General features: G+C 46.1%; 1 long non-coding RNA gene and 4 other non-coding genes across 5 annotated transcripts; all 5 read left to right on the forward strand.

Annotated features, from left to right (window-relative positions):
* The first annotated feature begins 4,424 nt into the window (after positions 1–4,424).
* On the forward strand, positions 4,425–4,497 carry TRNAF-AAA (transfer RNA phenylalanine (anticodon AAA)). The gene has a single exon. It is a non-coding gene; the product is annotated as a tRNA-Phe (tRNA).
* A 384-nt stretch (positions 4,498–4,881) lies between these two features.
* Positions 4,882–4,954, forward strand: TRNAV-UAC (transfer RNA valine (anticodon UAC)). The gene has a single exon. It is a non-coding gene; the product is annotated as a tRNA-Val (tRNA).
* Positions 4,955–5,370: 416 nt separating this feature from the next.
* Positions 5,371–5,443, forward strand: TRNAV-AAC (transfer RNA valine (anticodon AAC)). The gene has a single exon. It is a non-coding gene; the product is annotated as a tRNA-Val (tRNA).
* Positions 5,444–5,529: 86 nt separating this feature from the next.
* Positions 5,530–5,602, forward strand: TRNAV-CAC (transfer RNA valine (anticodon CAC)). The gene has a single exon. It is a non-coding gene; the product is annotated as a tRNA-Val (tRNA).
* Positions 5,603–17,871: 12,269 nt separating this feature from the next.
* Positions 17,872–18,876, forward strand: LOC138655362 (uncharacterized). Its single transcript, XR_011316729.1, has 3 exons — positions 17,872–18,178; positions 18,519–18,629; positions 18,738–18,876. It is a non-coding gene; the product is annotated as an uncharacterized lncRNA (long non-coding RNA).
* The last annotated feature ends 8,708 nt before the right edge of the window (positions 18,877–27,584 follow it).

Raw genomic sequence — 27,584 nt, forward strand, 5'->3', positions numbered from 1 at the left:
GACTGGAAAACAATGTCTGTGTTAAGCTGGGGATGTCAGGGGGTTCATGATGATGCATCTCCGATTTCTATCGCTTCATCTACTCCTTCTGAGGTTCCGGTATTTCTGTCTGATTATCGGGAGGTTTTTGAGGAGCCTAAGCTCAGTTCGCTTCCTCCTCACAGGGATTGCGATTTTGCTATAGATTTGATTCCTGGCAGTAAATTCCCTAAAGGTCGTTTGTTCAATCTGTCAGTGCCAGAGCATACTGCTATGCGGAATTATGTTAAGGAGTCCTTGGAAAAGGGACATATCCGTCCATCTTCGTCCCCTTTGGGAGCAGGTTTTTTTTTGTGGCCAAAAAAGATGGTTCCTTGAGGCCTTGCATAGATTATCGTCTTTTGAATAAGATTACAGTCAAATATCAGTATCCTTTGCCATTGTTGACTGATTTGTTCGCTCGCATTAAGGGGGCTAAATGGTTCACTAAGATTGATCTTCGGGGTGCGTATAATCTTGTGCGGATAAGGCAGGGTGATGAGTGGAAAACCGCATTTAATACGCCTGAGGGCCATTTCGAGTATTTGGTGATGCCTTTTGGACTTTCTAATGCTCCTTCTGTCTTCCAGTCTTTTATGCACGATATTTTCCGTGAATATCTGGATAAATTTATTATCGTGTATTTGGATGATGTTTTGTTTTTTTCTGATGACTGGGAGTCTCATGTTCAGCAAGTCAGGAAGGTTTTTCAGGTTCTGCGGGCCAATTCTTTGTTTGTAATAGGTTCTAAATGTCTCTTTGGAGTCCAGAAGATTTCTTTTTTGGGGTATATTTTTTCCCCTTCTACTATTGAGATGGATCCCGTCAAGGTTCAAGCTATTTGTGACTGGACGCAGCCTACATCTCTTAAGAGTCTACAGAAGTTCTTAGGCTTTGCTAATTTTTATCGTCGCTTCATAACTAATTTTTCTAGTGTTGTTAAGCCTTTGACGGATTTGACTAAAAAGGGTGCTGATGTTACTGATTGGTCTCCTGCGGCTGTGGAGGCCTTTCAGGAACTTAAGCGCCGGTTTTCTTCGGCTCCTGTGTTGCGTCAGCCAGATACGTCGCTTCCTTTTCAGGTTGAGGTTGATGCTTCCGAGATCGGAGCGGGGGCGGTTTTGTCACAGAGAAGCTCCGATGGCTCAGTGATGAAGCCATGTGCGTTCTTTTCTAGAAAATTTTCGCCCGCTGAACGGAATTAAGATGTTGGTAATCGGGAGCTTTTGGCCATGAAGTGGGCATTTGAGGAGTGGCGTCATTGGCTTGAGGGTGCTAGACATCGTGTGGTGGTCTTGACTGATCACAAAAATCTGATGTCCCTTGAGTCTGCCAAGCGTCTGAATCCTAGACAGGCTCGTTGGTCACTGTTTTTCTCCCGTTTCAATTTTGTGGTTTCGTACCTGCCAGGTTCAAAGAATGTGAAGGCGGATGCTCTTTCTAGGAGTTTTGTGCCTGACTCCCCTGGAAATTCGGGCCCACTGGTATCCTTAGGGATGGGGTGATTTTGTCGGCTGTCTCCCCAGAATTGCGACGTGCTTTGCAGGAGTTTCAGGCGGATAAACCTGATCGTTGTCCGCCGGAAAGACTGTTTGTTCCGGATAATTGGACCAGTAGAGTCATCTCCGAGGTCCATTCTTCTGTGTTGGCAGGTCATCCTGGAATATTTGGTACTAGAGACTTGGTGGCCAGGTCTTTTTGGTGGCCTTCCTTGTCGAGGGATGTGCGTTCTTTCGTGCAGTCTTGTGGAGTTTGCGCTCGGGCTAAGCCTTGCTGTTCTCGGGCCAGTGGATTGTTGTCTCCTTTGCCTATCCCGAAGAGACCTTGGACGCACATTTCCATGGACTTTATTTCGGATCTCCCTGTCTCTCAAAAAATGTCCGTCATATGGGTTGTGTGTGATCGCTTTTCTAAGATGGTTCATCTGGTACCCTTGCCTAAGTTACCTTCCTCCTCTGAGTTGGTCCCTTTGTTTTTTCAAAACGTGGTCCGTTTGCATGGCATTCCGGAGAACATCATTTCTGACAGGGGATCCCAGTTTGTGTCTAGATTTTGGCGGACGTTCTGTGCTAAGATGGGCATTGATTTGTCCTTTTCGTCTGCATTCCATCCCCAGACGAATGGCCAGACGGAACGAACTAATCAGACTTTAGAAACTTATTTAAGGTGTTTTGTTTCTGCTGATCAAGATGACTGGGTTTCCTTTTTGCCGCTTGCCGAGTTTGCCCTTAATAATCGGGCTAGTTCTGCTACCTTGGTTTCTCCTTTCTTTTGTAATTCGGGGTTTCATCCTCGTTTTTCCTCTGGTCAGGTGGAGCCTTCTGATTGTCCTGGAGTGGACATGGTGGTGGATAGGTTGCATCGGATTTGGAGTCATGTGGTGGACAATTTGAAGTTGTCCCAGGAGAGGGCTCAGCAGTTTGCTAATCGCCGTCGCCGCGTGGGTCCTCGACTTCTTGTTGGGGACTTGGTGTGGTTGTCTTCTCGTTTTGTTCCTATGAAGGTCTCTTCTCCTAAGTTCAAGCCTCGGTTCATCGGTCCCTATAGGATCTTGGAAATTCTTAACCCTGTGTCATTTCGTTTGGATCTCCCGGCATCGTTTGCTATTCATAATGTGTTCCATCAGTCGTTGTTGCGGAAGTATGAGGTACCTGTTGTTCCTTCGCTTGAGCCTCCTGCTCCGGTGCTGGTGGAGGGTGAATTGGAGTATGTTGTGGAGAAGATCTTGGATTCTCGTGTTTCCAGACGGAAACTCCAGTATTTGGTCAAGTGGAAGGGTTATGGTCAGGAGGATAATTCTTGGGTGATTGCCTCTGATGTTTATGCTGCCGATTTGGTCCGTGCTTTTCATAGGGCTCATCCTGGTCGCCCTGGTGGTTCTCGTGAGGGTTCGGTGACCCCTCCTCAAGGGGGGGGTACTGTTGTGAGTTCGGTTTTTGGGTTCCCTCTGGTGGTTACTGATGGTACTGGGTGACTTGTGTTCTCTGCGGTCTCTGGTCTCCACCTGTTCCATCAGGTTATGGGAGTTTCCTATTTAACCTGGCTTTTTTGTCATTTCCTCGCCGGCTATCAATGTAATCAGCGTGTCTTTTTTCCTCTGCTCCCTGCGTCTGTTATCTTCAGGACAAGCCAAGTTTTGATTTTCCTGTTCCACGTTTTGCTTAATTTTTGTCTTAGTCCAGCTTGCAGTTATGTAATTCCTTGCTGCTGGTTGCTCTAGTGGGCTGAAATTACTCCTCATGTTCCATGAGTTGGCACATGAGTTCAAGTAATTTCAGGATGGTTTTTGAAGGGTTTTTCGCTGACCGCGCAGTTCACTTTTGTATCCTCTGCTATCTAGCTTTAGCGGGCCTCATTTTTGCTGATTCTATTTTCATAACTACGTATGTGCTTTCCTCTCATTTCACCGTTATTACATGTGGGGGGCTGCTATTTCTGTGGGGTGTTTCTCTGGAGGCAAGTGAGGTCTGTGTTTCTTCTGATAGGGGAAGTTAATCCTTCGGCTGGCGCGAGACGTCTATGAATCATCGTAGGCACGTTCCCCGGCTACTGCTAGTTGTGTGTTTAGGTTCAGGATCGCGGTCAGATCAGGTTCCATCTCCCTAGAGCTTGTTTTGTTTTTGTGCTTGTCCTTTTGTGATCCCCTGCCATTGGGATCATGACAGTCCCCAGTTCGAAACTGGGCAGAAACAATGCATTTTGACTTTCAATCCTTGATCTTTATTCCTTGCCATGACCACAGTAACCTTTTTCATTCCGTTTCTGTAGTGTAGTGGTTATCACATTCGCCTAACACGCGAAAGGTCCCCAGTTCAAAACTGGGCAGAAACATGCCATAATGCTTTGCTGACAAAGCTATTGACTTTCAGTTCTTGATCTCGATTGCTTGTCGTGAGCCCAGTAGCTTCTTTTATCTAGTTTCTGTAGTGTAGTGGTTATCACGTTAGCTTTACACGCGAAAGGTCTCCGGTTCGATCCCGGGCAGAAGCATGCGGTTTCTCTTTATTTTGATCACAAGTGTATATTGTTGATGTAATCAGCATCATTTTTACCCCTTTGATGCTTTCTACATGCATCTGCTTTTGTCAAGAGTGTGTGTTTTTGACATTGTATACGTTTTTCTAGTTCAAGTAACACCTGATAGGATCAAGGTGCGAAACCAGGCATCTACTTGCTTTTTCTCTTTCTTTTTGGCTTTTGGACAAAGGCATGAGATTTTTTTTTGCAAAATGGTTTTGTTTCCATGTTTTTTCTTTTTTTCAGTAGTCTGACAAATGAAAGGTTCCTTGGTTGAAAAGTGCACTTTGTCCTGTGTTCAGACATAGAGGAAGACCTGTTGCGTTTGGCTGGATCATTTTTTTTCAATTTCATTTCGGTGTGTTTGAACAGTTTGAGCTTAGCACGGAGTTTCTGTAGTGTAGTGGTTATCATGTTCGCCTAAAACGCGAAAGGTCCCCAGTTCAAAACTGGGCAGAAACACACCATTATGCTTTGCTGACAAAGCTATTGACTTTCAGTTCTTGATCTCGATTGCTTGTCGTGAGCCCAGTAACGTCTTTCATCTAGTTTCTGTAGTGTAGTGGTTATCACGTTCGCCTCACACGCGAAAGGTCCCCAGTTCGAAACTGGGCACAAACAATGCATTTTGACTTTCAATCCTTGATCTTTATTCCTTGCCATGACCACAGTAACCTTTTTCGTTCCGTTTCTGTAGTGTAGTGGTTATCACATTCGCCTAACACGCGAAAGGTCCCCAGTTCAAAACTGGGCAGAAACATGCCATAATGCTTTGCTGACAAAGCTATTGACTTTCAGTTCTTGATCTCGATTGCTTGTCGTGAGTTAAGTAATGTCTTTTATCTAGTTTCTGTAGTGTAGTGGTTATCACGTTCGCTTTACACGCGAAAGGTCTCCGGTTCGATCCCGGGCAGAAGCATGCGGTTTCTCTTTATTTTGATCACAAGTGTATATTGTTGATGTAATCAGCATCATTTTTACCCCTTTGATGATTTCTACATGCGTCTGCTTTTGTCAAGAGTGTGTGTTTTTGACATTGTATACGTTTTTCTAGTTCAAGTAACACCTGATAGGATCAAGGTGCGAAACCAGGCATCTACTTGCTTTTTCTCTTTCTTTTTGGCTTTTGGACAAAGGCATGAGATTTTTTTTTGCAAAATGGTTTTGTTTCCATGTTTTTTCTTTTTTTCAGTAGTCTGACAAATGAAAGGTTCCTTGGTTGAAAAGTGCACTTTATCCTGTGTTCAGACATAGAGGAAGACCTGTTGAGTTTGGCTGGATCATTTTTTTTCAATTTCATTTCGGTGTGTTTGAACACTTTGAGCTTAGCACGGAGTTTCTGTAGTGTAGTGGTTATCACGTTCGCCTAACACGCGAAAGGTCCCCAGTTCAAAACTGGGCAGAAACACGCCATTATTCTTTGCTGACAAAGCTATTGACTTTCAGTTCTTGATCTCGATTGCTTGTCGTGAGCCCAGTAACGTCTTTCATCTAGTTTCTGTAGTGTAGTGGTTATCACGTTCGCCTCACACGCGAAAGGTCCCCAGTTCGAAACTGGGCAGAAACAATGCATTTTGACTTTCAATCCTTGATCTTTATTCCTTGCCATGACCACAGTAATCTTTTTCGTTCCGTTTCTGTAGTGTAGTGGTTATCACATTCACCTAACATGCGAAAGGTCCCCAGTTCAAAACTGGGCAGAAACATGCCATAATGCTTTGCTGACAAAGCTATTGACTTTCAGTTCTTGATCTCGATTGCTTGTAGTGAGCCCACTAACGTCTTTTATCTAGTTTCTGTAGTGTAGTGGTTATCATGTTTGCTTTACACGCGAAAGGTCTCCAGTTTGATCCCGGGCAGAAGCATGCGGTTTCTCTTTATTTTGATCACAAGTGTATATTGTTGATGTAATCAGCATCATTTTTACCCCTTTGATGATTTCTACATGCGTCTGCTTTTGTCAAGAGTGTGTGTTTTTGACATTGTATACGTTTTTCTAGTTCAAGTAACACCTGATAGGATCAAGGTGCGAAACCAGGCATCTACTTGCTTTTTCTCTTTCTTTTTGGCTTTTGGACAAAGGCATGAGATTTTTTTTTGCAAAATGGTTTTGTTTCCATGTTTTTTCTTTTTTTCAGTAGTCTGACAAATGAAAGGTTCCTTGGTTGAAAAGTGCACTTTGTCCTGTGTTCAGACATAGAGGAAGACCTGTTGAGTTTGGCTGGATTATTTTTTTTCAATTTCATTTCGGTGTGTTTGAACAGTTTGAGCTTAGCACGGAGTTTCTGTAGTGTAGTGGTTATCACGTTCGCCTAACACGCGAAAGGTACCCAGTTCAAAACTGGGCAGAAACACGCCATTATGCTTTGCTGACAAAGCTATTGACTTTCAGTTCTTGATCTCGATTGCTTGTCGTGAGCCCAGTAACATCTTTCATCTAGTTTCTGTAGTGTAGTGGTTATCACGTTCGCCTCACACGCGAAAGGTCACCAGTTCGAAACTGGGCAGAAACAATGCATTTTGACTTTCAATCCTTGATCTTTATTCCTTGCCATGACCACAGTAACCTTTTTCGTTCTGTTTCTGTAGTGTAGTGGTTATCACTTTCGCCTAACACGCGCAAGGTCCCCAGTTCAAAACTGGGCAGAAACATGCCATAATGCTTTGCTGACAAAGCTATTGACTTTCAGTTCTTGATCTCGATTGCTTGTCGTGAGCCCAGTAATGTCTTTTATCTAGTGTCTGTAGTGTAGTGGTTATCACGTTCGCTTTGCACGCGAAAGGTCTCCGGTTCGATCCCAGGCAGAAGCATGCGGTTTCTCTTTATTTTGATCACAAGTGTATATTGTTGATGTAATCAGCATCATTTTTACCCCTTTGATGATTTCTACATGCGCCTGCTTTTGTCAAGAGTGTGTGTTTTTGACATTGTATACGTTTTTCTAGTTCAAGTAACACCTGATAGGATCAAGGTGCGAAACCAGGCATCTACTTGCTTTTTCTCTTTCTTTTTGGCTTTTGGACAAAGGCATGAGATTTTTTTTTGCAAAATGGTTTTGTTTCCATGTTTTTTCTTTTTTTCAGTAGTCTGACAAATGAAAGGTTCCTTGGTTGAAAAGTGCACTTTGTCCTGTGTTCAGACATAGAGGAAGACCTGTTGAGTTTGGCTGGATCATTTTTTTTCAATTTCATTTCGGTGTGTTTGAACAGCTTGAGCTTAGCACGGAGTTTCTGTAGTGTAGTGGTTATCACGTTCGCCTAACACGCGAAAGGTCCCCAGTTCAAAACTGGGCAGAAACACGCCATTATGCTTTGCTGACAAAGCTATTGACTTTCAGTTCTTGATCTCGATTGCTTGTCATGAGCCCAGTAACATCTTTCATCTAGTTTCTGTAGTGTAGTGGTTATCACTAGAGTTGAGCGACCTTGACCTTTTTAGAGTCGAGCCGGGTTTCGCGAAACCCGACTATCTCAAAAGTCGGGTCGAGTGAAATCGGCCGATTATGACGTAAAGTCGGGATCGACCGAAACACGAAACCCAATGCAAGTCAATGGGGCAGCATAGTCGGCAGTGAGTGGGGGCCAGGAAAACACCTAGAGTGCCCATTTTAATGTCAAAACCATCCATTCTTCTTAATGAAGCTTGTCAAGCGTAATTTACCTTATAATAATTGGAAGGCATTTGAAATTGGGGGTCATTTGGCTAAAGTTGTGGTGGGTAGGGCTGGTTCAAGTAATTAGTGGGCCCAGGAAATCTGGACCACGTCACAGCAGTGGAGCAGGGAGAGGTAAGTATTTCAACTTTGCAAGTGTTGTGAACCTGAGCAAGCAGGGGGGGCCCACTCGTTGGCATTGGCACTGGCACAGGGCCCCTCAAAGTACAGCGGTGTGTTTGCACGGCGGGGGCGCCTCCCACCGGCAGCAACACTTTTGCGTACCATGAGAGGCCCTGTGCCAGTGACGTCGCCAACTAGTATTCCTCCCCCCACCTGATGAAGGAACCTGCACTTTCATCTGCACCTTCCTGTTTGTCCCCGTGTAAGGTGGTATGGTATGCGGGAAGGGGGACCTGACTTTCAGCAGGGTCACAATCTTGCAGTGTAGCGTGCACGGGAAATGTTGCGTTATGGGTCAATGTACCAGCAGACTCATCTATCACTGGCTGGGCAATGGGCAGGATGAGGAGGAAACACAGATATAGGCCCAAAGAATAAAGTGGGCTAAATGCAGTTCAAAATTGGTAACACAGGACTAATCAGGGGGCATTGCAGTGGAGGACAACTGGAATGAGAGGCTGACACAGAGAGTAGGCCCAAATCAGTAAGTAGTCGAAATGCAGTTCAAAATTGGCAACAGTAGTAAACAGGCGGCACAGCTTTGTTCAGTGGAGGAGAACAGCAAGGAGTGGCAGACACCGATAGTAGGCCCCAACCCAACTAGTAGGCCAAATGCAGTCTAACATTAACAACTACTTAACGAGTGCCTGAAAACGGAATTTCAGGACAGGAAACCAGGAGAACAGCAAGGAGCGGCAGACACCGATAGTAGGCCCCAAACCAACTAGTACGCCAAATGCAGTTGTTCCGTTTAACCACAATTTAATGAGAGCCTGAAGATAGAAGTTCAGGAAAGGCAACCTGGAGAACACCTTGGAGTGGAACACACCATCTCTCTACACCCCATACCCAATTTGTAGGTCTAATGCAGCGTAGTTTCCAACAACTACTAAACGAGAGCATGATGATCGAAGCATTGGCGAGGAAACCTAGGGGAACACCTTGGAGTGGAACACACCATCTCTCTACACCCCATACCCAATTTGTAGGCCTAATGCAGCGTAGTTTCCAACAACTACTAAACGAGAGCATGATGATCGAAGCATTGGCGAGGAAACCTGGGGAACACCTTGGAGTGGAACACACCATCTCTCTACAGTGGAACACACCATCTCTCTACACCCCATACCCAATTTGTAGGCCTAATGCAGCGTAGTTTCCAACAACTACTAAACGAGAGCCGGAAGATCGAAGCTCAGGAAAGGCAACCTGGAGAACACCTTGGAGTGGAACACACCATCTCTCTACACCCCATACCCAATTTGTAGGCCCAATGCAGCGTAGTTTCCAACAACTACTAAACGAGAGCCGGAAGATCGAAACAATGGAGAGGAAACCTGGGGAACACCTTGGAGTGTAACACACAATCTCTCTACACCCCATACCCAATTTGTAGGCCTAATGCAGCGTAGTTTCCAACAACTACTAAACGAGAGCCGGAAGATCGAAGCAATGGAGAGGAAACCTGGGGAACACCTTGGAGTGTAACACACCATCTCTCTACACCCCATACCCAATTTGTAGGCCTAATGCAGCGTAGTTTCCAACAACTACTAAACGAGAGCCGGAAGATCGAAGCAATGGAGAGGAAACCTGGGGAACACCTTGGAGTGTAACACACCATCTCTCTACACCCCATACCCAATTTGTAGGCCTAATGCAGCGTAGTTTCCAACAACTACTAAACGAGAGCATGAAGATTGAAGCAATGGAGAGGAAACCTGGGGAACACCTTGGAGTGGAACACACCATCTCTCTACACCCCATACCCAATTTGTAGGCCTAATGCAGCGTAGTTTCCAACAACTACTAAACGAGAGCATGATGATCGAAGCATTGGCAAGGAAACCTGGGGAACACCTTGGAGTGGAACACACCATCTCTCTACAGTGGAACACACCATCTCTCTACACCCCATACCCAATTTGTAGGCCTAATGCAGCGTAGTTTCCAACAACTACTAAACGAGAGCCGGAAGATCGAAGCTCAGGAAAGGCAACCTGGTGAACACCTTGGAGTGGAACACACCATCTCTCTACACCCCATACCCAATTTGTAGGCCCAATGCAGCGTAGTTTCCAACAACTACTAAACGAGAGCCGGAAGATCGAAGCTCAGGAAAGGCAACCTGGGGAACACCTTGGAGTGTAACAAACCCTCTCTCTACACCACGGAAGGGCTGATTCTTAGGAAGGAAGGCTGTCGGAAAGAAGCAGGGCGCGTCCGAGGGTGATTATATTCTTATTAGGTATATACTCACCCTCGGACGCGCCCTGCTTCTTTATTTGTAATGAATGTTTATTTGCAATGTGGTTTTGACTTACTCTATTTTTTTGGTAAATAATGATTTTATTATTTTCATTGTTTTGCATCTTCTTGGCAATAATATAAAGAAGACGCGACAGGACAACACTCGGTGGATGCCATATCTGTGTTTAAAATTGAAAAAACCTTTCAGTTAACTACTTGCAGGAGAAAGTTATTGTAGCTGGTGGCCATTTTTAGTACTGTACCAGATTTTTGTTGTATGTGTTTGTTTTTAATGTTAAAATGTCTGCATTTGATATCTCTCCAGTATTTTCTTTTTTATAAGCAAAATACTTATTTTTATATTTTCTGATGTTGGTTCCAGGGGTACACGGGCAGCAGTGGTGTGGTCAGTGGAGGCCTAGTGGAAGGAGTGACCGCAGACAGGCATCGAAGGCCTAAAATAATAACACATGGCTGTAGGCAATTTTAAATTGGTTCCAGGGGTACACGGGCAGCAGTGGTGTGGTCAGTGGAGGCCTAGTGGAAGGAGTGACCGCAGACAGGCATCGAAGGCCTAAAATAATAACACATGGCTGTAGGCAATTTTAAATTGGTTCCAGGGGTACACGGGCAGCAGTGGTGTGGTCAGTGGAGGCCTAGTGGAAGGAGTGACCGCAGACAGGCATCGAAGGCCTAAAATAATAACACATGGCTGTAGGCAATTTTAAATTGGTTCCAGGGGTACACGGGCAGCAGTGGTGTGGTCAGTGGAGGCCTAGTGGAAGGAGTCACGGCAGACAGGCATCGAAGGCCTAAAATAATAACACATGGCTGTAGGCAATTTTAAATTGGTTACAGGGGTACACGGGCAGCAGTGGTGTGGTCAGTGGAGGCCTAGTGGAAGGAGTCACCGCAGACAGGCATCGAAGGCCTAAAATAATAACACATGGCTGTAGGCAATTTTAAATTGGTTACAGGGGTACACGGGCAGCAGTGGTGTGGTCAGTGGAGGCCTAGTGGAAGGAGTGACCGCAGATAGGCATCGAAGGCCTAAAATAATAACACATGGCTGTAGGCAATTTTAAATTGGTTCCAGGGGTACACGGGCAGCAGTGGTGTGGTCAGTGGAGGCCTAGTGGAAGGAGTCACCGCAGACAGGCATCGAAGGCCTAAAATAATAACACATGGCTGTAGGCAATTTTAAATTGGTTACAGGGGTACACGGGCAGCAGTGGTGTGGTCAGTGGAGGCCTAGTGGAAGGAGTCACCGCAGACAGGCATCGAAGGCCTAAAATAATAACACATGGCTGTAGGCAATTTTAAATTGGTTACAGGGGTACACGGGCAGCAGTGGTGTGGTCAGTGGAGGCCTAGTGGAAGGAGTCACCGCAGACAGGCATCGAAGGCCTAAAATAATAACACATGGCTGTAGGCAATTTTAAATTGGTTACAGGGGTACACGGGCAGCAGTGGTGTGGTCAGTGGAGGCCTAGTGGAAGGAGTGACCACAGACAGGCATCGAAGGCCTAACATAACAAAAATGTCAATACAATGGTATTGTCAGTGGCAGGCATTGAAGGATGTCAGCGCATAGACTAAACATTGGTGGAGCTGTGAGATAATTTTGCAAGTGGTAGAGTACTGTTTGAGCTGGGGTGGGGGGAAACTGTCTTGTGGCCAGCGGTACAGGCCCAGGGCCCCTCATATTACAACGGTGTGTCTGACGTTGGGTGCGCACCACCACCGCCAGAGACACTTTATTGTACTAGGAGGGACCCAGTGGCAGTGCCGTCGACCAAAAGCGGGCTCACCCACCTCTTCAGACAAACTGCACTCTCACGGGTGCTGTCGCCAAGTGTCGATACCACGGCCCTGTGTGGGGAGTTTGGCCATTTAGTGAGGTGTAAACATGTCGTATGCTGGACAATCAGGTGCAGAAAATTACGAGATTGGAAAAGGCATTCAGAATAGTCCACACAGGCAAGACCTTTTCATAGGAAAGCTAGGTGTCAGCCGGGCAAGGTGGGGCAAAAGATTTCGAAATCCAGTTGTGGTTCATTTTAATGAAGGTTAGATCATCTACATTTTGGGTAGCCAGACGAGTCCTTTTTTCTGTTAGTATTGAACCTGCAGCACTGAATACTCTTTCTGATAGGACACTAGCTGCCGGGCAAGCAAGCTCCTGCAATGCATATTCTGCCAATTCTGGCCAGGTGTCTAATTTTGATGCCCAGTAATCAAATGGGAATGACGGTTGAGGGAGAACATCGATAAGGGATGAAAAATAGTTTGTAACCATACTGGACAAATGTTGTCTCCTGTCACTTTGAATTGATGCTGCAGTACCTGTCCTGTCTGCGGTCATAGCAAAATCACTCCACAACCTGGTCAGAAAACCCCTCTGGCCAACGCCACTTCTGATTTCTGCCCCTCTAACTCCTCTGGTCTGCTGGCCCCTGCAGCTCGTGTGAGAACGATCACGGGCGCTGTGTGCAGGGAATGCCAGAAGCAAACGGTCAACAAGAGTTGATTGTTTGGTTGCTAATATTAGTTCCAAGTTCTCATGTGGCATTATATTTTGCAATTTGCCTTTATAGCGAGGATCAAGGAGGCAGGCCAACCAGTAATCGTCATCATTCATCATTTTAGTTATGCGTGTGTCCCTTTTGAGGATACGTAAGGCATAATCCGCCATGTGGGCCAAAGTTCCAGTTCTCAAATCTGCGGTTGTTGTTGTGAGTTCTGTTTTTGGGCTCCCTCTGGTGGTTACTGATGGTACTGGGTGACTTGTCTTTCCTGGGTTTCTGGGTTCCACCTGTTCCATCAGCATATGGGAGTTTCCTATTTAACCTGGCTTTGCTGGCATTTCCTCGCCGGTTATCAATGTATCCAGTGTGTCTTGTTACCTCTGCTCCCTGCTCCTAGAACCTTCTGGACAAGCTAAGTTTGGATTTTCCTGTTTTGTGTTTTGCTTAATTTGGTTTTTAGTCCAGCCTGCAGATATGTGATTCTCTGCTGCTGGTTGCTCTAGTGGGCTGAAATTGCTTTTCATGTACCATGAGTTGGCACATGAGTTCAAGTAATTTCAGGATGGTTTTTTGAAGGGTTTTTCGCTGACCGCGCACTTCACTTTTGTATCCTCTGCTATCTAGCTTTAGCGGGCCTCATTTTGCTGAAACTGTTTTCATACTACGTATGTGCTTTCCTCTCATTTCACCGTCATTATATGTGGGGGGCTGCTATTTGCTGTGGGGTATTTCTCTGGAGGCAAGAGAGGTCTGTGTTTCTTCTGATAGGGGAAGTTAGATCTTCGGCTGGAGCGAGACGTCTAGGATCATCGTAGGCACGTTCCCCGGCTACTTTTATTTGTGTGTTAGGTTCAGGGTCGCGGTCAGCTCAGGTTCCATCGCCCTAGAGCTTGTTTGTGTCTGTGCTTGTCCTTTTTGTGATCCCCTGCCATTGGGATCATGACAGTATAACCGGCCCACAAAGTGTTAATTGTATTGGCTGAAGTAGGAGGATAAGTAGTCTGAGGAAGTTTTTTTTTTTTTTTTTCCCCTCAGAGTTTGCTGCCTAGCCTTATTGCAGCCTGGCTACTTCCTCCTCCTCTTAATCTTTGAATGGCTCTGATCTCAGCTGTTTATCATGGACGTCCAGAGTTTGGCTTCCAGCCTGAATAATCTTGCCACTAAGGTTCAAAATATACAGGATTTTGTTGTACATGCTCCTATGTCTGAACCTAGAATTCCTGTCCCAGAGTTTTTTTCTGGAGATAGATCTCGTTTTCTAAATTTTAGGAACAATTGCAAGTTGTTTCTTTCTTTGAAATCTCGCTCCTCTGGAGACCCTGCTCAGCAAGTCAAGATAATTATATCTTTCCTGCGGGGTGACCCTCAGGATTGGGCATTTGCATTGGCACCAGGGGACCCTGCGTTGCTTAATGCAGATGCGTTTTTTCTGGCATTGGGTTTGCTCTATGAGGAACCTAACCAAGAGATTCAGGCTGAAAAAGCTTTGTTGGCCCTCTCTCAGGGGCAAGATGAAGCAGAAATTTATTGTCAAAAATTTCGGAAGTGGTCGGTACTTACTCAGTGGAATGAGTGCGCTCTGGCTGCAAAGTTTAGAGATGGCCTTTCTGAGGCCATTAAAGATGTTATGGTGGGGTTCCCTGCGCCTGCTGGTCTGAATGAGTCTATGACTATGGCTGTTCAGATTGATCGGCGTTTACGGGAGCGCAAACCTGTGCATCATTTGGCGGTGTCGTCTGAACCGTCACCTGAGATAATGCAATGTGATAGAATTCAGTCCAGAAGTGAACGGCAAAAGTATAGGCGGAAAAAAGGGTTGTGCTTTTATTGTGGTGATTCAGCTCATGTTATATCAGCATGCTCTAAACGCACAAAAAAGGTTGATAAGTCTGTTGCCATTAGTACTTTACAGTCTAAGTTCATTCTGTCTGTGACTCTGATTTGTTCATTATCATCCATTTCCGTCGATGCCTATGTGGATTCAGGCGCTGCCCTGAGTCTTATGGATTGGTAACATAGTAACATAGTAACATAACATAGTTAGTAAGGCCGAAAAAAGACATTTGTCCATCCAGTTCAGCCTATATTCCATCATAATAAATACCCAGATCTACGTCCTTCTACAGAACCTAATAATTGTATGATACAATATTGTTCTGCTCCAGGAAGACATCCAGGCCTCTCTTGAACCCCTCGACTGAGTTCGCCATCACCACCTCCTCAGGCAAGCAATTCCAGATTCTCACTGCCCTAACAGTAAAGAATCCTCTTCTATGTTGGTGGAAAAACCTTCTCTCCTCCAGACGCAAAGAATGCCCCCTTGTGCCCGTCACCTTCCTTGGTATAAACAGATCCTCAGCGAGATATTTGTATTGTCCCCTTATATACTTATACATGGTTATTAGATCGCCCCTCAGTCGTCTTTTTTCTAGACTAAATAATCCTAATTTCGCTAATCTATCTGGGTATTGTAGTTCTCCCATCCCCTTTATTAATTTTGTTGCCCTCCTTTGTACTCTCTCTAGTTCCATTATATCCTTCCTGAGCACCGGTGCCCAAAACTGGACACAGTACTCCATGTGCGGTCTAACTAGGGATTTGTACAGAGGCAGTATAATGCTCTCATCATGTGTATCCAGACCTCTTTTAATGCACCCCATGATCCTGTTTGCCTTGGCAGCTGCTGCCTGGCACTGGCTGCTCCAGGTAAGTTTATCATTAACTAGGATCCCCAAGTCCTTCTCCCTGTCAGATTTACCCAGTGGTTTCCCGTTCAGTGTGTAATGGTGATATTGATTCCCTCTTCCCATGTGTATAACCTTACATTTATCATTGTTAAACCTCATCTGCCACCTTTCAGCCCAAGTTTCCAACTTATCCAGATCCATCTGTAGCAGAATACTATCTTCTCTTGTATTAACTGCTTTACATAGTTTTGTATCATCTGCAAATATCGATATTTTACTGTGTAAACCTTCTACCAGATCATTAATGAATATGTTGAAGAGAACAGGTCCCAATACTGACCCCTGCGGTACCCCACTGGTCACAGCGACCCAGTTAGAGACTATACCATTTATAACCACCCTCTGCTTTCTATCACTAAGCCAGTTACTAACCCATTTACACACATTTTCCCCCAGACCAAGCATTCTCATTTTGTGTACCAACCTCTTGTGCGGCACGGTATCAAACGCTTTGGAAAAATCGAGATATACCACGTCCAATGACTCACCGTGGTCCAGTCTATAGCTTACCTCTTCATAAAAACTGATTAGATTGGTTTGACAGGAGCGATTTCTCATAAACCCATGCTGATATGGAGTTAAACAGTTATTCTCATTGAGATAATCCAGAATAACATCCCTCAGAAACCCTTCAAATATTTTACCAACAATAGAGGTTAGACTTACTGGCCTATAATTTCCAGGTTCACTTTTAGAGCCCTTTTTGAATATTGGCACCACATTTGCTATGCGCCAGTCCTGCGGAACAGACCCTGTCGCTATAGAGTCACTAAAAATAAGAAATAATGGTTTATCTATTACATTACTTAGTTCTCTTAGTACTCGTGGGTGTATGCCATCCGGACCCGGAGATTTATCTATTTTAATCTTATTTAGCCGGTTTCGCACCTCTTCTTGGGTTAGATTGGTGACCCTTAATATAGGGTTTTCATTGTTTCTTGGGATTTCACCTAGCATTTCATTTTCCACCGTGAATACCGTGGAGAAGAAGGTGTTTAATATGTTAGCTTTTTCCTCGTCATCTACAACCATTCTTTCCTCACTATTTTTTAAGGGGCCTACATTTTCAGTTTTTATTCTTTTACTATTGATATAGTTGAAGAACAGTTTGGGATTAGTTTTACTCTCCTTAGCAATGTGCTTCTCTGTTTCCTTTTTGGCAGCTTTAATTAGTTTTTTAGATAAAGTATTTTTCTCCCTATAGTTTTTTAGAGCTTCAATGGTGCCATCCTGCTTTAGTAGTGCAAATGCTTTCTTTTTACTGTTAATTGCCTGTCTTACTTCTTTGTTTAGCCACATTGGGTTTTTCCTATTTCTAGTCCTTTTATTCCCACAAGGTATAAACCGCTTACACTGCCTATTTAGGATGTTCTTAAACATTTCCCATTTATTATCTGTATTCTCATTTCTGAGGATATTGTCCCAGTCTACCAGATTAAGGGCATCTCTAAGCTGTTCAAACTTTGCCTTCCTAAAGTTCAATGTTTTTGTGACTCCCTGACAAGTCCCCCTAGTGAAAGACAGGTGAAACTGCACAATATTGTGGTCGCTATTTCCTAAATGCCCAACCACCTGCAGATTTGTTATTCTGTCAGGTCTATTAGATAGTATTAGGTCTAAAAGTGCTGATCCTCTGGTTGGATTCTGCACCAATTGTGAAAGATAATTTTTCTTGGTTATTAGCAGAAACCTGTTGCCTTTATGGGTTTCACAGGTTTCTGTTTCCCAGTTAATATCCGGGTAGTTAAAGTCCCCCATAACCAGGACCTCATTATGGGTTGCAGCTTCATCTATCTGCTTTAGAAGTAGACTTTCCATGCTTTCTGTTATATTTGGGGGTTTGTAACAGACCCCAATGAGAATTTTGTTACCATTTTTCCCTCCATGAATTTCAACCCATATGGACTCGACATCCTCATTCCCTTCGCTAATATCCTCCCTTAAAGTGGACTTTAGACAAGACTTTACATAGAGACAAACCCCTCCTCCTCTCCGATTTTTACGATCCTTTCTAAACAGACTGTAACCCTGTAAGTTAACTGCCCAGTCATAGCTTTCATCTAACCATGTCTCGGTTATTCCCACTATGTCAAAGTTACCTGTAGATATTTCTGCTTCTAGTTCTTCCATCTTGTTTGTCAGGCTTCTGGCGTTTGCGAGCATGCAGTTTAGAGGATTTTGTTTTGTTCCAATCTCCTCACTGTGGATTGTTTTAGAAATGTTCTTACCTCCCTTCTGAGTATGTTTTCCTGGGTCGTCTTTGTTCGAGTCTAATGTTTTTCTTCCCGTCCCCTCTTCTTCTAGTTTAACGCCCTCCTGATGAGTGTAGCGAGTCTTCTGGCGAATGTGTGTTTCCCAGGTTTGTTGAGGTGTAGTCCGTCTCTGGCGAGGAGTCCATCATACCAGTAATTCACACCGTGGTCCAGGAATCCAAATCCTTGTTGTCTGCACCATCGTCTTAGCCAGTTGTTTGCATCAAGGATCCTGTTCCATCTCCTGGTGCCATGCCCGTCTACTGGAAGGATAGAAGAAAAAACTACCTGTGCATCCAGTTCCTTTACTTTCTTCCCCAACTCTTCAAAGTCCTTGCAGATTGTCGGTAGGTCCTTCCTTGCCGTGTCATTGGTGCCAACATGTATCAGAAGAAATGGGTGGACGTCCTTGGAGCTGAAGAGCTTTGGTATCCTATCGGTCACATCCTTGATCATCGCACCTGGAAGGCAGCATACTTCTCTTGCAGTTATGTCCGGTCTGCAGATGGCTGCTTCGGTGCCTCTCAGTAGTGAGTCTCCCACCACCACCACTCTTCGTTGCTTCTTGGCTGTATTTTTTGCTGTCACTTGTTGCTGTGTGCCCTTTTCTTTTTTGCTTGCTGGTATTGCTTCATTCTTAGGTGTGCCATCTTCATCCTCTACAAAGATTTGATATCGGTTCTTCAGTTGTGTGGTTGGTGATTTCTCCATGGTCTTCTTGCTTCTTTTGGTCACATGCTTCCACTCATCTGCTTTTGGAGGTTCTCTGACACTTTTTTCACCTTCTGTGACCAGTAGAGATGCTTCTGTTCTGTCTAGAAAGTCTTCATTCTCTTTGATGAGTTCCAAAGTTGCTATTCTTTCTTCCAGACCCCGCACCTTTTCTTCTAAAAGGGCCACTAGTCTACACTTCTGACAGGTGAAATTGGATTCTTCTTCTGGTCGATCTGTGAACATGTAGCACATGCTGCAGCTCACCATGTAGGTTGTCACATCTGCCATGTTGCTCCTAGATCCTGCTGACTTGCTGTGTGTTTTCCTTCTTGTGTAATCTACTCAGCCAAGCTCTCTTGCAATAATGTCCTACAGGCAAAAATTCGGCGCGCGGTTTGGTGATGCTTTCGAAGCAGCTGGTCCCGGCTGTACCCAACGATCTTCTAGCTTAGGGAGACTTCGCTTCTCCCAGAAGGCACCTGGAATATGCAAATTAGCCTCCTGAAGCTTGAATCCCTGGTTTGGTGATGCTTTCGAAGCAGCTGGTCCCGGCTGTACCCAACGATCTTCTAGCTTAGGGAGACTTCGCTTCTCCCAGAAGGCACCTGGAATATGCAAATTAGCCTCCTGAAGCTTGAATCCCTGGTTTGGTGATGCTTTCGAAGCAGCTGGTCCCGGCTGTACCCAACGATCTTCTAGCTTAGGGAGACTTCGCTTCTCCCAGAAGGCACCTGGAATATGCAAATTAGCCTCCTGAAGCTTGAATCCCTGGTTTGGTGATGCTTTCGAAGCAGCTGGTCCCGGCTGTACCCAACGATCTTCTAGCTTAGGGAGACTTCGCTTCTCCCAGAAGGCACCTGGAATATGCAAATTAGCCTCCTGAAGCTTGAATCCCTGGTTTGGTGATGCTTTCGAAGCAGCTGGTCCCGGCTGTACCCAACGATCTTCTAGCTTAGGGAGACTTCGCTTCTCCCAGAAGGCACCTGGAATATGCAAATTAGCCTCCTGAAGCTTGAATCCCTGGTTTGGTGATGCTTTCGAAGCAGCTGGTCCCGGCTGTACCCAACGATCTTCTAGCTTAGGGAGACTTCGCTTCTCCCAGAAGGCACCTGGAATATGCAAATTAGCCTCCTGAAGCTTGAATCCCTGGTTTGGTGATGCTTTCGAAGTAGCTGGTCCCGGCTGTACCCAACGATCTTCTAGCTTAGGGAGACTTCGCTTCTCCCAGAAGGCACCTGGAATATGCAAATTAGCCTCCTGAAGCTTGAATCCCTGGATTGGTGATGCTTTCGAAGCAGCTGGTCCCGGCTGTACCCAACGATCTTCTAGCTTAGGGAGACTTCGCTTCTCCCAGAAGGCACCTGGAATATGCAAATTAGCCTCCTGAAGCTTGAATCCCTGGTTTGGTGATGCTTTCGAAGCAGCTGGTCCGGGCTGTACCCAACGATCTTCTAGCTTAGGGAGACTTCGCTTCTCCCAGAAGGCACCTGGAATATGCAAATTAGCCTCCTGAAGCTTGAATCCCTGGTTTGGTGATGCTTTCGAAGCAGCTGGTCCCGGCTGTACCCAACGATCTTCTAGCTTAGGGAGACTTCGCTTCTCCCAGAAGGCACCTGGAATATGCAAATTAGCCTCCTGAAGCTTGAATCCCTGTTTTGGTGATGCTTTCGAAGCAGCTGGTCCCGGCTGTACCCAACGATCTTCTAGCTTAGGGAGACTTCGCTTCTCCCAGAAGGCACCTGGAATATGCAAATTAGCCTCCTGAAGCTTGAATCCCTGGTTTGGTGATGCTTTCGAAGCAGCTGGTCCCGGCTGTACCCAACGATCTTCTAGCTTAGGGAGACTTCGCTTCTCCCAGAAGGCACCTGGAATATGCAAATTAGCCTCCTGAAGCTTGAATCCCTGGTTTGGTGATGCTTTCGAAGCAGCTGGTCCCGGCTGTACCCAACGATCTTCTAGCTTAGGGAGACTTCGCTTCTCCCAGAAGGCACCTGGAATATGCAAATTAGCCTCCTGAAGCTTGAATCCCTGGTTTGGTGATGCTTTCGAAGCAGCTGGTCCCGGCTGTACCCAACGATCTTCTAGCTTAGGGAGACTTCGCTTCTCCCAGAAGGCACCTGGAATATGCAAATTAGCCTCCTGAAGCTTGAATCCCTGGTTTGGTGATGCTTTCGAAGCAGCTGGTCCCGGCTGTACCCAACGATCTTCTAGCTTAGGGAGACTTCGCTTCTCCCAGAAGGCACCTGGAATATGCAAATTAGCCTCCTGAAGCTTGGATCCCTGGTTTGGTGATGCTTTCGAAGCAGCTGGTCCCGGCTGTACCCAACGATCAAGCTTGGTCATTTGCTTGGTCATTTGCCAATCACTGTGGGTTTAGTCTGGAGCCTCTGAAAGTCCCTATTCCTTTGAAGGGAATTGACTCTACACCTTTGGCTATGAATAAACCTCAGTACTGGACACAAGTGATCATGCGTATGACTCCCGTTCATCAGGAGGTGATTCGCTTCCTGGTACTGTATAATTTGCATGATGTTCTAGTACTTGGTCTGCCATGGTTACAAACTCATAATCCAGTCCTTGACTGGAAATCAGTGTCTGTGTTAAGCTGGGGTTGTCAGGGGGTTCATGATGATGCACCTCCGATTTCTATCGCTTCATCTACTCCTTCTGAGATTCCTGTGTTTTTGTCTGACTATCGGGATGTTTTTTAGGAGCCTAAGCTCAGTTCGCTTCCTCCTCACAGGGATTGCGATTGTGCTATAAATTTAATTCCGGGCAGTAAATTTCCTAAAGGTCGTTTGTTCAATCTGTCAGTACCAGAGCATACTGCTATGCGGGATTATGTTAAGGAGTCCTTGGAAAAGGGACATATCCGTCCATCTTTGTCCCCTTTGGGAGCAGGTTTTTTTTTCGTGGCCAAGAAAGATGGTTCCTTGAGGCCTTGTATAGATTATCGTCTTTTGAATAAGATTACCGTAAAATATCAGTATCCTTTGCCATTGTTGACTGATTTGTTTGCTCGCATTAAGGGGGCTAAATGGTTCACTAAGATTGATCTTCGGGGTGCGTATAATCTTATACGAATAAAGCAAGGTGATGAGTGGAAAACCGCATTTAATACGCCTGAGGGCCATTTTGAGTATTTGGTAATGCCTTTTGGACTTTCTAATGCTCCTTCAGTCTTCCAGTCCTTTATGCACGATATTTTCCGTGAATATCTGGATAAATTTATGATTGTGTATTTGGATGATATTTTGGTTTTTTCTGATGACTGGGAGTCTCATGTTCAGCAGGTCAGGAAGGTGTTTCAGGTCCTGCGGGCCAATTCCTTGTTTGTAAAAGGCTCAAAGTGTCTCTTTGGAGTCCAGAAGATTTCTTTCTTGGGGTATATTTTTTCCCCTTCTACTATTGAGATGGATCCCGTCAAGGTTCAGGCTATTTGTGACTGGACGCAGCCTACATCTCTTAAGAGTCTACAGAAGTTCTTGGGCTTTGCTAATTTCTATCGTCGTTTTATAACTAATTTTTCTAGTGTTGTTAAGCCTTTGACGGATTTGACTAAGAAGGGTGCTGATGTTGCTAATTGGTCTCCTGCGGCTGTGGAGGCCTTTCAGGAACTTAAGCGCCGGTTTTCTTCTGCTCCTGTGTTGCGTCAGCCAGATGTTTCGCTCCCTTTTCAGGTTGAGGTTGATGCTTCCGAGATTGGAGCGGGGGCGGTTTTGTCACAGAGAAGCTCCGATGGCTCAGTGATGAAGCCATGCGCGTTTTTTTCTAGAAAGTTTTCGCCGGCTGAGCGGAATTATGATGTTGGTAATCGGGAACTTTTGGCCATGAAGTGGGCATTTGAGGAGTGGCGTCATTGGCTAGAGGGTGCTAGACATCGTGTGGTGGTCTTGACTGATCACAAAAATTTGATTTACCTTGAGTCTGCCAGGCATCTGAATCCTAGACAGGCTCGTTGGTCACTGTTTTTCTCTCGTTTCAATTTTGTGGTTTCATACCTGCCAGGTTCAAAGAATGTGAAGGCGGATGCTCTTTCTAGGAGTTTTGTGCCTGACTCCCTTGGAAATTCTGAGCCCTCTGGTATCCTTAGGGATGGGGTGATTTTGTCTGCTGTCTCCCCAGACTTGCGACGTGCTTTGCAGGAGTTTCAGGTGGCTAAACCTGATCGTTGTCCGCCTGAGAGACTGTTTGTTCCGGATAATTGGACCAGTAGAGTCATCTCCGAGGTCCATTCTTCTGCGTTGGCAGGTCATCCTGGAATATTTGGTACTAGAGACTTGGTGGCCAGGTCTTTTTGGTGGCCTTCCTTGTCGAGGGATGTGCGTTCTTTTGTGCAGTCTTGTGAGGTTTGTGCTCGGGCTAAGCCTTGCTGTTCTCGGGCCAGTGGATTGTTGTCACCTTTGCCTATCCCGAAGAGGCCTTGGACGCACATTTCCATGGACTTTATTTCGGATCTCCCTGTCTCTCAAAAAATGTCCGTCATCTGGGTTGTGTGTGATCGCTTTTCTAAAATGGTTCATCTGGTACCCTTGCCTAAGTTGCCTTCCTCCTCTGAGTTGGTCCCTCTGTTTTTTCAGAATGTGGTTCGTTTGCATGGGATTCCTGAGAACATCGTTTCTGACAGGGGATCCCAGTTTGTGTCTAGATTTTGGCGGACTTTCTGTGCTAAGATGGGCATTGATTTGTCCTTTTCGTCTGCATTCCATCCTCAGACGAATGGCCAGACTGAACGAACTAATCAGACCTTGGAAACTTATTTAAAGTGTTTTGTTTCTGCTGATCAGGATGACTGGGTTACCTTTTTGCCGCTGGCCGAGTTTGCGCTTAATAATCGGGCTAGTTCTGCTACCTTGGTTTCTCCTTTCTTTTGTAATTCGGGGTTTCATCCTCGTTTTTCCTCTGGTCAGGTGGAACCTTCTGATTGTCCTGGAGTGGACATGGTGGTGGATAGGTTGCATCGGATTTGGAGTCATGTGGTGGACAATTTGAAGTTGTCCCAGGAGAAGGCTCAGCAGTTTGCTAATCGCCGTCGCCGCGTGGGTCCTCGACTTCTTGTTGGTGACTTGGTGTGGTTGTCTTCTCGTTTTGTTCCTATGAAGGTCTCTTCTCCTAAGTTCAAGCCTCGGTTCATCGGTCCCTATAGGATCTTGGAAATTCTTAACCCTGTGTCGTTTCGTTTGGATCTCCCGGCATCGTTTGCTATTCATAATGTGTTTCATCGGTCGTTGTTGCGGAAGTATGAGGTACCTGTTGTTCCTTCTCTTGAGCCTCCTGCTCCAGTGCTGGTGGAGGGAGAATTGGAGTATGTTGTGGAGAAGATCTTGGATTCTCGTGTTTCCAGACGGAAACTCCAGTATTTGGTCAAGTGGAAGGGTTATGGTCAGGAGGATAATTCTTGGGTGGTTGCCTCGGATGTTCATGCTGATGATTTGGTTCGCGCTTTTCATAGGGCTCATCCTGGTCGCCCTGGTGGTTCTCGTGAGGGTTCGGTGACCCCTCCTCAAGGGGGGGGTACTGTTGTGAGTTCTGTTTTTGGGCTCCCTCTGGTGGTTACTGATGGTACTGGGTGACTTGTCTTTCCTGGGTTTCTGGGTTCCACCTGTTCCATCAGCATATGGGAGTTTCCTATTTAACCTGGCTTTGCTGGCATTTCCTCGCCGGTTATCAATGTATCCAGTGTGTCTTGTTACCTCTGCTCCCTGCTCCTAGAACCTTCTGGACAAGCTAAGTTTGGATTTTCCTGTTTTGTGTTTTGCTTAATTTGGTTTTTAGTCCAGCCTGCAGATATGTGATTCTCTGCTGCTGGTTGCTCTAGTGGGCTGAAATTGCTTTTCATGTACCATGAGTTGGCACATGAGTTCAAGTAATTTCAGGATGGTTTTTTGAAGGGTTTTTCGCTGACCGCGCACTTCACTTTTGTATCCTCTGCTATCTAGCTTTAGCGGGCCTCATTTTGCTGAAACTGTTTTCATACTACGTATGTGCTTTCCTCTCATTTCACCGTCATTATATGTGGGGGGCTGCTATTTGCTGTGGGGTATTTCTCTGGAGGCAAGAGAGGTCTGTGTTTCTTCTGATAGGGGAAGTTAGATCTTTGGCTGGAGCGAGACGTCTAGGATCATCGTAGGCACGTTCCCCGGCTACTTTTATTTGTGTGTTAGGTTCAGGGTCGCGGTCAGCTCAGGTTCCATCGCCCTAGAGCTTGTTTGTATCCGTGCTTGTCCTTTTTGTGATCCCCTGCCATTGGGATCATGACAGGTTGTGCTTGGTTGAGGGGCAGTTTCAGGCAAATCCACGTCACTTGTGTCCCTCAAAAAACCAGAACCCGGCCTTGCCGCGCCACCAATTTCCAGTGGCCCCGGAAAAGCTTCCTCATTAAAAATATAATCATCCCCATCATCCTCCTCGTCCTCCTCCTCCTCTTCGCCCGCTACCTCGTCCTGTACACTGCCCTGGCCAGACAATGGCTGACTGTCATCAAGGCTTTCCTCTTCCTCAGCTGCAGACGCCTGATCCTTTATGTGCGTCAAACTTTGCATCAGCAGACGCATTAGGGGGATGCTCATGCTTATTATGGCGTTGTCTGCACTAACCAGCCGTGTGCATTCCTCAAAACACTGAAGGACTTGACACATGTCTTGAATCTTCGACCACTGCACACCTGACAACTCCATGTCTGCCATCCTACTGCCTGCCCGTGTATGTGTATCCTCCCACAAAAACATAACAGCCCGCCTCTGTTCACACAGTCTCTGAAGCATGTGCAGTGTTGAGTTCCACCTTGTTGCAACGTCTATGATTAGGCGATGCTGGGGAAGGTTCAAAGAACGCTGATAGGTCTGCATACGGCTGGAGTGTACGGGCGAACGGCGGATATGTGAGCAAAGTCCACGCACTTTGAGGAGCAGGTCGGATAACCCCGGATAACTTTTCAGGAAGCACTGCACCACCAGGTTTAAGGTGTGAGCCAGGCAAGGAATGTGTTTCAGTTGGGAAAGGGAGATGGCAGCCATGAAATTCCTTCCGTAATCACTCACTACCTTGCCTGCCTCAAGATCTACAGTGCCAAGCCACGACTGCGTTTCTTTCTGCAAGAACTCGGACAGAACTTCCGCGGTGTGTCTGTTGTCGCCCAAACACTTCATAGCCAATACAGCCTGCTGACGTTTGCCAGTAGCTGCCCCATAATGGGAGACCTGGTGTGCAACAGTGGCAGCTGCGGATGGAGTGGTTGTGCGACTGCGGTCTGTGGACGAGCTCTCGCTTCTGCAGGAGGATGAAGAGGAGGAGGAGGGGGTGCGAACGGCTACAGCCAATTGTTTCCTAGACCGTGGGCTAGGCAGAACTGTCCCAAACTTGCTGTCCCCTGTGGACCCTGCATCCACCACATTTACCCAGTGTGCCGTGATGGACACGTAACGTCCCTGGCCATGCCTACTGGTCCATGCATCTGTTGTCAGGTGCACCTTTGTGCTCACAGATTGCCTGAGTGCATGGAAAAATGCGCTCTTTAACATGCTGGTGGAGGGATGGGATGGCTTTTCTGGAAAAAAGTGTCGACTGGGTAGCTCGTAGCGTGGTACAGCGTAGTCCATCAGGGCTTTGAAAGCTTCGCTTTCAACTAACCGGTAGGGCATCATCTCTAACGAGATTAGTCTAGCTATGTGTGCGTTCAAACCCTGTGTACGCGGATGCGAGGCTAAGTACTTCCTTTTTCTAACCATAGTCTCATGTAGGGTGAGCTGGACTGGAGAGCTGGAGATCGTGGAACTAGCGGGGGTGCCGGTGGACATGGCAGACTGAGAGACGGTGGGAGATGGTATTGTTGCCACCGGTGCCCTAGATGCAGTGTTTCCTACTACGAAACTGGTGATTCCCTGACCCTGACTGCTTTGGCCTGGCAAAGAGACCTGCACAGATACTGCAGGTGGTGCGGAAAATGGTGGCCCTACACTGCCGGAAGGGATGTTGCGTTGCTGACTAGCTTCATTGGCCGAGTGTGCTACAACCTTAAGGGACGTTTGGTAGTTAGTCCAGGCTTGCAAATGCATGGTGGTTAAATGTCTATGCATGCAACTTGTATTGAGACTTTTCAGATTCTGTCCTCTGCTTAAGGTAGTTGAACATTTTTGACAGATGACTTTGCGCTGATCAATTGAATGTTGTTTAAAAAAATGCCAGACTGCACTCTTTCTAGCATCGGATACCTTTTCAGGCATTGCAGACTGAGCTTTAACCGGATGGCCACGCTGTCCTCCAACAGGTTTTGGCTTTGCCACGCGTTTTGGGCAAGATACGGGCCCGGCAGATGGAACCTGTTGCGATGTTGATGCCTGCTGCGGCCCCTCCTCCTCCGCTTCAGAACTGCTGCCGCCTGCACCCTGTTCCCCCAATGGCTGCCAATCGGGGTCAAGAACTGGGTCATCTATTACCTCTTCTTGTAGCTCGTGTGCAACTTCGTCTGTGTCACCGTGTCGGTCGGTGGTATAGCGTTCGTGATGGGGCAACATAGTCTCATCAGGGTCTGATTCTTGATCAGCACCCTGCGAGGGCAATGTTGTGGTCTGAGTCAAAGGACCAGCATAGTAGTCTGGCTGTGGCTGTGCATCAGTGCACTCCATGTCAGATTCAACTTGTAATGGGCATGGACTGTTAACTGCTTCACTTTCTAAGCCAGGGACGGTATGTGTAAAGAGCTCCATGGAGTAACCCGTTGTGTCGCCTGCTGCATTCTTCTCTGTTGTTGTTTTTGCTGAAGAGGACAAGGAAGCGACTTGTCCCTGACCGTGAACATCCACTAACGACGCGCTGCTTTGACATTTACCAGTTTCACGAGAGGAGGCAAAAGAGCTAGAGGCTGAGTCAGCAAGATAAGCCAAAACTTGCTCTTGCTGCTCCGGCTTTAAAAGCGGTTTTCCTACTCCCAGAAAAGGGAGCGTTCGAGGCCTTGTGTAGCCAGACGATGAACCTGGCTCCACAGCTCCAGACTTAGGTGCAATATTTTTTTTCCCACGACCAGCTGATGCTCCACCACTACCACTACCCTCATTACCAGCTGACAATGAACGCCCCCGGCCACGACCTCTTCCACCATACTTCCTCATTGTTTTAAAAACGTAAACAAACTAACGGTATTTGTTGCTGTCACACAAATTACACGGTAAGCTATAACTTCAGTATGATTTAGCTACCCCTTTACAGGTGAGTGAGACCACAACG

This window comes from Ranitomeya imitator, unplaced genomic scaffold (genome assembly GCF_032444005.1).
Source record: "Ranitomeya imitator isolate aRanImi1 unplaced genomic scaffold, aRanImi1.pri SCAFFOLD_24, whole genome shotgun sequence".
NCBI classification, from domain to species: Eukaryota; Metazoa; Chordata; class Amphibia; order Anura; family Dendrobatidae; genus Ranitomeya; species Ranitomeya imitator.